At 34.9% G+C, this 8,054-nt stretch overlaps 1 pseudogene; it reads left to right on the top strand.

Annotated features, from left to right (window-relative positions):
* Positions 1 to 277: 277 nt before the first annotated feature.
* On the top strand, positions 278 to 371 carry LOC122118478 (annotated as a pseudogene).
* Positions 372 to 8,054: the final 7,683 nt, after the last annotated feature.

Here is an 8,054-nt window from a genome sequence, read left to right as displayed (position 1 = left end):
ACTTGTAAAGCCATCACCTTTGGACCTAGCTATAAAGACTTCAAAGTATGATCAAATTTAAAATGAAAAATACTTAAAATTGTCATTGACAAAAAATTGCAAATGTGAGCATTTGACCAAACAATATAAGTTTTTTCCAATCTACCCAGAATTTTAGAGAAGTAAGATCAATAGCATTTTTAGGAACAATAAGGTTTCCTAGTTACAAACAGTCAACCAAGGATATATGCCTGTATAAAGACTGCATCATTAACTACTTAAATTTACAGGATACTACATGCTTCAGCAGCACGTTTACCCAAATTACAATATAGAGATTAACATGGCACTTGCACAAGGATGATATGAAAATTTAAGTATTCCATATTTGTCATTCTTCAGATGCAAGAAATTAAAAACAGTTATTAAAAATTAATTACAAAAATACAAATGTAACAATAAATGTAATTCATTGAACTGAAAGTTAGTTTGACATCAGTGTACTAAATCCTCAACTTAGAAAAACCTTTACATAGCATAATCTTTACAAAACTTTTCAAATTAGATATCATTGTCATTTTATCCCAAAGAAATAAAATACTATAAGGACCTAGGAAAAAAAGGAATCTTAAACTGTTTCTATATGGAATGCTATCTGAAATAACACATTTAATCGTGAACCTATATATTATAAAACAATGTAGAATTCAAAGTATTATATCCAGGAACAAATGAAACACATTATGGACATTATACAAACAAAATACAGATTATTTTAAAATATAATTTTTTCATACAAGCACCAGAAATATCTTTAGTTTTTGTACTACTCATTTCAACCGATAAGTTAAAATGATTTCTGATTTAAATAATCACAAACCCAGCAGAAATCATTATAGATGTATACAAACAAATCTTGAATACATTTTGACATCAAAGTCAGGCAATTCACTTGAAAAATACGATGGAATCCATGAATTTTTAAAGTAAGATATTGCAGTTGCTTTGTATTGTGAAAATATTTTGTATGGACACAAAGATGGATTGGCATTTTTGAAATTTAAGAAACTTAACCAAACCATTATGACTTAGGGGAACAATTTTTACAGCCTTCCAGAACTTCAAAGAGGTAGTGATACATATTTATCCTTTTGGCAATATCAAATGCAATTTCTTCCAAGTTCTTCAGACCTGGTTTCATATATGGTTCAATAGAAGGAGATCCAGCATATCTTTGCTATTTCTATTCCAAGCAGCAAGATGCAAGGGGGTCAAGAGGACTTTAGTTTGGGCATTGGTATCTGCATCATGATGAACTAAGAAGGAAGCCACTCTGGTATTATTCCACATATCAGCACTGTGCAGGGGTGTCCAGCCATTCACAGTTATTGCATGAATATCTGCCTTGAGCCACCAACACATGGACAATGTCAAAGTGTCCACTTAGGCTTCCCGATGAAGAGAGGTATACTCATCATCATCCCTAGTATTCACATGAATGTCCTTTTTGGAAAGTAGTCTCTGTACTGTAGTAAGCCAATTATTTTCAGCAGCCCACAGAAAAATTTGCTTGAATACTTCTCCATTTTTTTTACAAATGATATCATTCCTCACTTTTTCATCTTGTTCCTTGTCTTCATCAGAATTGCCTAACCAGAGACAATGAGTACCAGTGGGAATGGGGTGTATATGTATTCCCCAATAGTTCATGTTGGTTGAACTGGTCAGAAAAATCCAGTGAATTTTCTACATCTGTTATTTCACCATGATTTTTTTTCACTTTTTCCATTTTTACTATTCGAAATTATTCTAACTGGTGAGTAGGGAATTGATAGAGAGCAGAGGAAAGGTTTTCCTCCATATTCAAAGGTACAGACTGAAAATGAGGACCAGTGGTGTCTTCATGTGCAGCTATTCTAGGAATTAGAAAATATGAAATAATGCCTTCTATGTAAATGATTTGGGAAATGGCAGAGCAGAAAGTGAAATGATGCAACCAAAAATATAAAAGCAAAATAAATTAGGATAATTATGGATCAGTCATATTATCTATGAGAACCATGAAAGGGAGAGAGGAAGTGAAAGACAGATGTGCAATCACCTAGCTAGCCACAAAATCCATGCCTCTGATCAATTTATAGAGCAAACAATTTTATTTTTTAAAAATAGAATTTATGTATTTATTGAAATTAGTACATAAATTTTAATAGCCTACATAAAGAGATATAGCTTTTACCAAATTACAGACAAGAATCTAAATCCCTGATAATTCTAGTAACAGATCTGACTGAAATCAGTTGTATCACACTTTTCCTGTAGAGTGAAGGAATAGGTCCAGGCTAGGAAAGCAGCCAGAGAAGGCAGGCCGATTGTCTCTGGGACAAAACTTTGTGGAAAATGGTATCAAGGATTAATTACTGGTGATCCACTTGCACTGGAAGTGTGAATCTGAAATATTGTTTGCTTATTCTGAACTATTGCTTTTATCATTATATGTTCCAAGAAGAAAAGGTGAGATGTAATTGATAGCAAAGGATTAGTAATACACTTTGACTTCACATTAACCACATCAAAATCACATGAAGACAATAGAGAGGCCTACTTTTTTAGATGAATACAAGTGTCTTTAAAAACAAGGTAATTAAGCATTCCTACAAAGGACTTCTATTTTACTACTGCATTATACAGATGTTGGGTAACAAATAATGGATCTATTAGAAAGCTCTTAAAATTCATATGTTCAATAGTGAGTTATCTTATATTATATCATGGTATTTTTGTTTATGGTTTTAAGAAGAAATTTACTAGCTTAAATTTCTGACAGGACAATGTCATCACTGTACAACTTGCTTCTATACTCTAAGTTTTAAATTACTATCTAAGTATGTGCATTAGATAGCTATAGAGGAAAATCTAGACGCCACACTGGTGGCTCATGTGTTTATCTTAGCTAATCAGAAAGATGAAATCTGAGGATTGTGGTTTGAAACCATACCAAGCAAAAAAAAAAAGTCCATTAAATTCTGATTTGAATGTAACCTGCAAAAGCTAGAAATGGAGCTGTTGGACAAGCAGTAAAATTCTAGGCTTGAGAAAACTAAAACAAAATAACAACAAATTCTGGGACAGAGCCAGGCCCTGAGTTCAAGCCTAGTATTAGCACCAAATAAATGAATGAATGAATTAATTAATTAAAATAAATTAAGTGGTCACGTGTGGTGAAGCAAGTAAAATGTAACACCCATGGTGACTGGATTGTGTATTACTTTGTAATAAGGCAAATTAACGTTTGTCCTAATCACTAATATTTTATTTGTACTAAACCCTGAATTTAGCATGTAAGCATATGTGTGTACATGTGCACACATGTGTGTATGTGTATATGTGTGCATGTGCTGTTGCAATGTTGCTTTCCAATGTGGACAGGGTGAGGCTGAAAAGAACTAACTGTGTTGCAATGTATTTATTTATCAGTGTTCTTTCATGTCATTTCTTTGGAGCCACCCTTCTGTACATTTTATTTGTCAAACAATAACATCATCATAATCAAAGCATATACAACATTTAGTTAGATAAAAGAGAGCACTTTCAGCTCTTATTATATGATAGGTAAGAAGATACAGATATAATTAGGTAATAAGTTATTGCTGTAAGATGACTGTCAGTACAAAATATGTATTTGACCTCTTAAATTGCTTATACTTTTAAGATATACTCATGGAGTGAGTTTGACTGACTTGACAGGTATTACTCTCTGGTTATTCCTGTGAAACACAAGGTGGATAAAGTCTTTCTGGATTTCTATTGAAAATAATTTTCTTTGTAACATCATATCTATTCTCACTAAGATAATCAATCCTGTATTTATTAGGTTTGAATATCCCATCATATTGACGGAAAATCAGTATTGTGGATATGATTGTTAGATATACCTTTCAAAAGCAAACAAACAAAAAGCATGTGTCACCTCCAGATTGTGGATGCATTTGAAGTTGTTTTGTACATGCAATGGGATGTTCACTAATGGCTCTTTTGTGGGAGTAACTATCACAATTCTAACAAATAAGGCTTTTCGAATATCTTTTCCAATATAAATAACAACCCAGAGTGAGTCTTGCAAATTCTGAAAAGCCTTTGAATATTTTAGTATTATTTCAGTTCATTGACTATAGAGTTAAAGACATTTCTGAAATAAATATTGTTAAGATCTGAAGATGTAAGTGGGTATATAGGCTTTTTTATGCATCATTTTATGAAAACCAAGTTTTTTTTGAAAGTAAATGAAATAGAATAAAAGAATGTAAGTGAATTTGGATGCGGGTGAGCGAATTCTACTCAACCTACCAAGAACTGACAAGAAGCAGACATCTTCATCCTGCAGTTCACAGACAAGGGACAACCCAGGAACCAAGACTCGGTGTGAGTAGAAGCCTGACATCCTCATTCCTTCTCAGGGAGCAAAAGAGGGAAGGCCACCCCTTCCGCCCACTACCAGAGATCTCCATCTTTGATACTAACAAAGGCCAGGCTGAGTTGGTAGCTCCAACTCAGGCCTTGGAAGAAAACAAGAGTCATTTAGCAGGTCACAGGAACCTAACCTGACGTGCTAGACTCAGCTCCACCCAGCGAAAAGTCACCCAGCCTGGGCCGAGCAAGCTCCGCCAGCCCAAGGAGTGGATTTCTTCACTGGATAAGCAGAGCCAGAGGCTGCCCCTCCTTACAGCAGCCTTGACAAACAATTGAAATTCAGTAAACTTAAACCCTGAGAAAGGCTCCAGGCTGGGCCCTGTGAGTGTCTCACAAGCTAGTCCCTCAGGGAAAAGCTACTGTTTGCTGAAAGGCCTCAACTCTATCCAGAACCTAGCCTCATTACAGCATCTCCAAACTAGAGGAAACAGCCATCTCCACTTTTGTGATACTCACAGCAGATCTCCCTGCCATTGAACCAGCATGGGAGGAGGAGTACAAAACCCTAGGTAAAGCAGAGCATTTTTCTGCCTGCTCAAACTACCGACTTTAGAAACCAAGCAAGCCACAGGAAAATCAAACACCACAAACAGACCAGACTCCAACTAGAGACTGGTTAATGACACAAGGGAGATACAGGATCCTCCCATCCCCCCCCCAAAAAATCAAAGAACTCTTTATTAGTTTTTTATAAAAAAAATTTCCAAAACCTTTTTTTAAATTTTTAATTTTTAACATTTTTTAAAAAAAATTGTTTTCTATTAAAATTTTTTCTTCCTCTTGTAATTTTTATTTTCATGATATAAGTGTGTGTGCTTTTTTACTTGTTTTTTTTTTCTTTTCTCTTTTTATAAATTTTTTTGTTTAGCTCTACTGACCTTTTGATCCTTTTTTTCTTTCCTTCTCATTCTTTTCACCTTTTCTTCTCTTTTGTTCTTCTTTACATGACTTAATTGCTATTCTGCTCATCCTCAGATATACCCATAGTCGATTATTAGACCTTATCACCCATTGTGTACACACTTAATCCAGGAATTTATTACTCAATTCAAAACCTTTTAGACTTAAATTCCTTAATACCAGTACTACTTCTTTATATCTATATAATATTTTAAGCATTTCTATTTTTAACTTTTTCATATCTCCTTTCTATCCTACCCTTATCTTATCCTATACAAATTCTTCTTTGAATATTATTTTTGTATTTTGCATAATTTTTAAGTTTTTAAGTGTTTCTCTTTTTAATGTTTAATATTTGTTCTTCTATTTTTTCTTGTCTCATTTTTTCTTTCTTTTATCTTTTTTTCTCTCTCTCTACTAACATTCTATTCAACCTATTTCCCACTTTGAGATTAGGACTTACTTAACACCCTCTGCCTTTCCACATCCCTGTATTCCTATTTTTACCCACATCTCTCCCTAACCCTGATAATTTCAGGTTTGCCAAATTCTTCTTTGCAGTTCGTAGCCCATTAATACATAGTTGTTAGATGTTGAATAGATATATCTGTTGAACTAGAGTGTATCTTCAGACTTTTAACGCTGCAACTACAGACTTTGTTTGATGCTTACCTTAAGACAGTGTTCTAACACAAAACTGGTGTTACTTTCATCCCAAATGGGCAGGACAAGCCATAAAAACACAAGAAAAATGGCAAGTCCGGGTATCCTACTCCCACTCATGATACTCAGGGGACAGAACAGATAATGAATAATCCATTGGACAGTTCCCAAAAAGCTCTACAAACACTACTGGTAAACATGGTAAATGAAAAGATTGAAAACCTGCAAAGGACTCTGTATGAGCATGATAGCGAGAGAGATGAGGCAAACCAAAGTTCAATAAAGGAATATCATGGGCGGGAAGAAGGTACTCAAAGATTGATATAAGAATTGTGTGAGCAGCTTGAGAACACTCAAAGAGAAATAAAGGAATGGCATGAGCAGGTTCAGACCAGTCAAAGAGATAGACAGGAATTGGGGGAGCTGGCTGAGAACAGACAAAGAAAAAGTCAGGAATAGCATGAGCAGGCTAAAAATACACAAAGAGAGCAACAGGAATCACATAACTTGAGGAAGCTAATCAAAGAGTAATACAGAAATTGAGAGAGCAGGATGAGAATACACAAAAATCACTAAAGGCAATCATGGAATCCATAAATAGAGAGCTGAAAGAACTCAGGAAGTCCACAAAGGGAATGCTGAATGCAAACCAACAGAAGGAATGGGAGTCCAAGGAAACCATAACCATAACCAATCAACTAGGTGATTTGAGAATAAACACTGAACACCAAATTAAGGAAGTAAAGAATTTCATACAAGATCTAAAACAAAACTCAAACAAAGAATTTGAAGCCATCAAAGCCAACCAACTAGAAAGAAAAGAAATAAAAAACAATATAGAAAGTCTTGACAGTAGGTTAGACCACGTAGAAGATCAAATCTCGGGGATTGAAGACAGCCTAGATATTATAGAGAAAGAACATACATCCATCCAAGACAAATCCAAGAAATATGATAGATCTATTCAACACTTGGAAGACACCATCAGAAGGCCTAATCTGAGGACAATGGGTGTAGAGGAGCACTTAGAGACCTAAGTCAATGGTCTAGGAAATTTGTTTCATAGCATTCTAGCAGAGAACTTCCCATATATGCAAAAAAGTTAGGACTATTCAGATACAAGAAGCTTTTAGAACTCCAAATAGGCCAGACAAGAACAGGACATCCTATTGTCACATTATAATCCGCACTGGATCAATTCAGACCAAAGAAAACATCCTTAAATCTGTCAAGGAGAAAAGATCAATCGCTTATAAAGGGAAACCAATTGAAATCACCTCAGATATCTCAGCAGAGACAATCAAAGCAAGAAGAGCCTGGAATGATGTATGCCATGCCCTAAAGACAAACAACTATCAACCAAGAATACTGTATCCAGCTCTATTCTCCTTCATAACCTAAGGTCACTAAACACCTTCCATAGCAAAGAAAAATTGAAACAATATATCTCTACCTAACCAGCCCTACAAAAGATTCTTAAAGATGTCCTACACATAGAAAACCAACAAGACCACAATAGAGGCCAAGAAACTGCACCCAAACTGAGAATCCAAGAACCATAGGAAGAACCCAGTTGCCGCAGCCCCCAAGAAAGTGGATAAAATGGCAGGAACTCTCAAATACCTCTCTGTCCTATCTCTACATTAACGAAGTTAACTCTCCAATTAAGCGACATAGACTGTCTAGCTGGATTAAAAATCACTATCCTTCTATCTGCTGCCTTCAGGAGTCACATTTTGCCCATAAAAACAAACTCATTTTCAATGTGAAAGAGTAGAACAAAATCTACCAAGCAGATGACCTCCATAAACAGGCGGGAGTTGTAATCCTAATATCAGATAATATAGATTTCAAATTAAAATTAGTAAGAAGAGATAAAGAAGGTCGCTACATAATAATTAAGGGATCTCACCTTCACTAGGATATTAAAATTCTAAATATCTATTCACCAAACAACGGAGCACCCAAATTTATCCAAGAATCATTACTTTCGCTCAAATCCCACATAGATCCAAGGACATTAATTGTTGGGGACTTTAACACAT

Source organism: Dipodomys spectabilis, unplaced genomic scaffold, assembly GCF_019054845.1.
Source record: "Dipodomys spectabilis isolate Male_0828 unplaced genomic scaffold, ASM1905484v1 ptg000152l, whole genome shotgun sequence".
NCBI classification, from domain to species: Eukaryota; Metazoa; Chordata; class Mammalia; order Rodentia; family Heteromyidae; genus Dipodomys; species Dipodomys spectabilis.
This window is presented reverse-complemented; position numbering and strand designations above follow the sequence as displayed.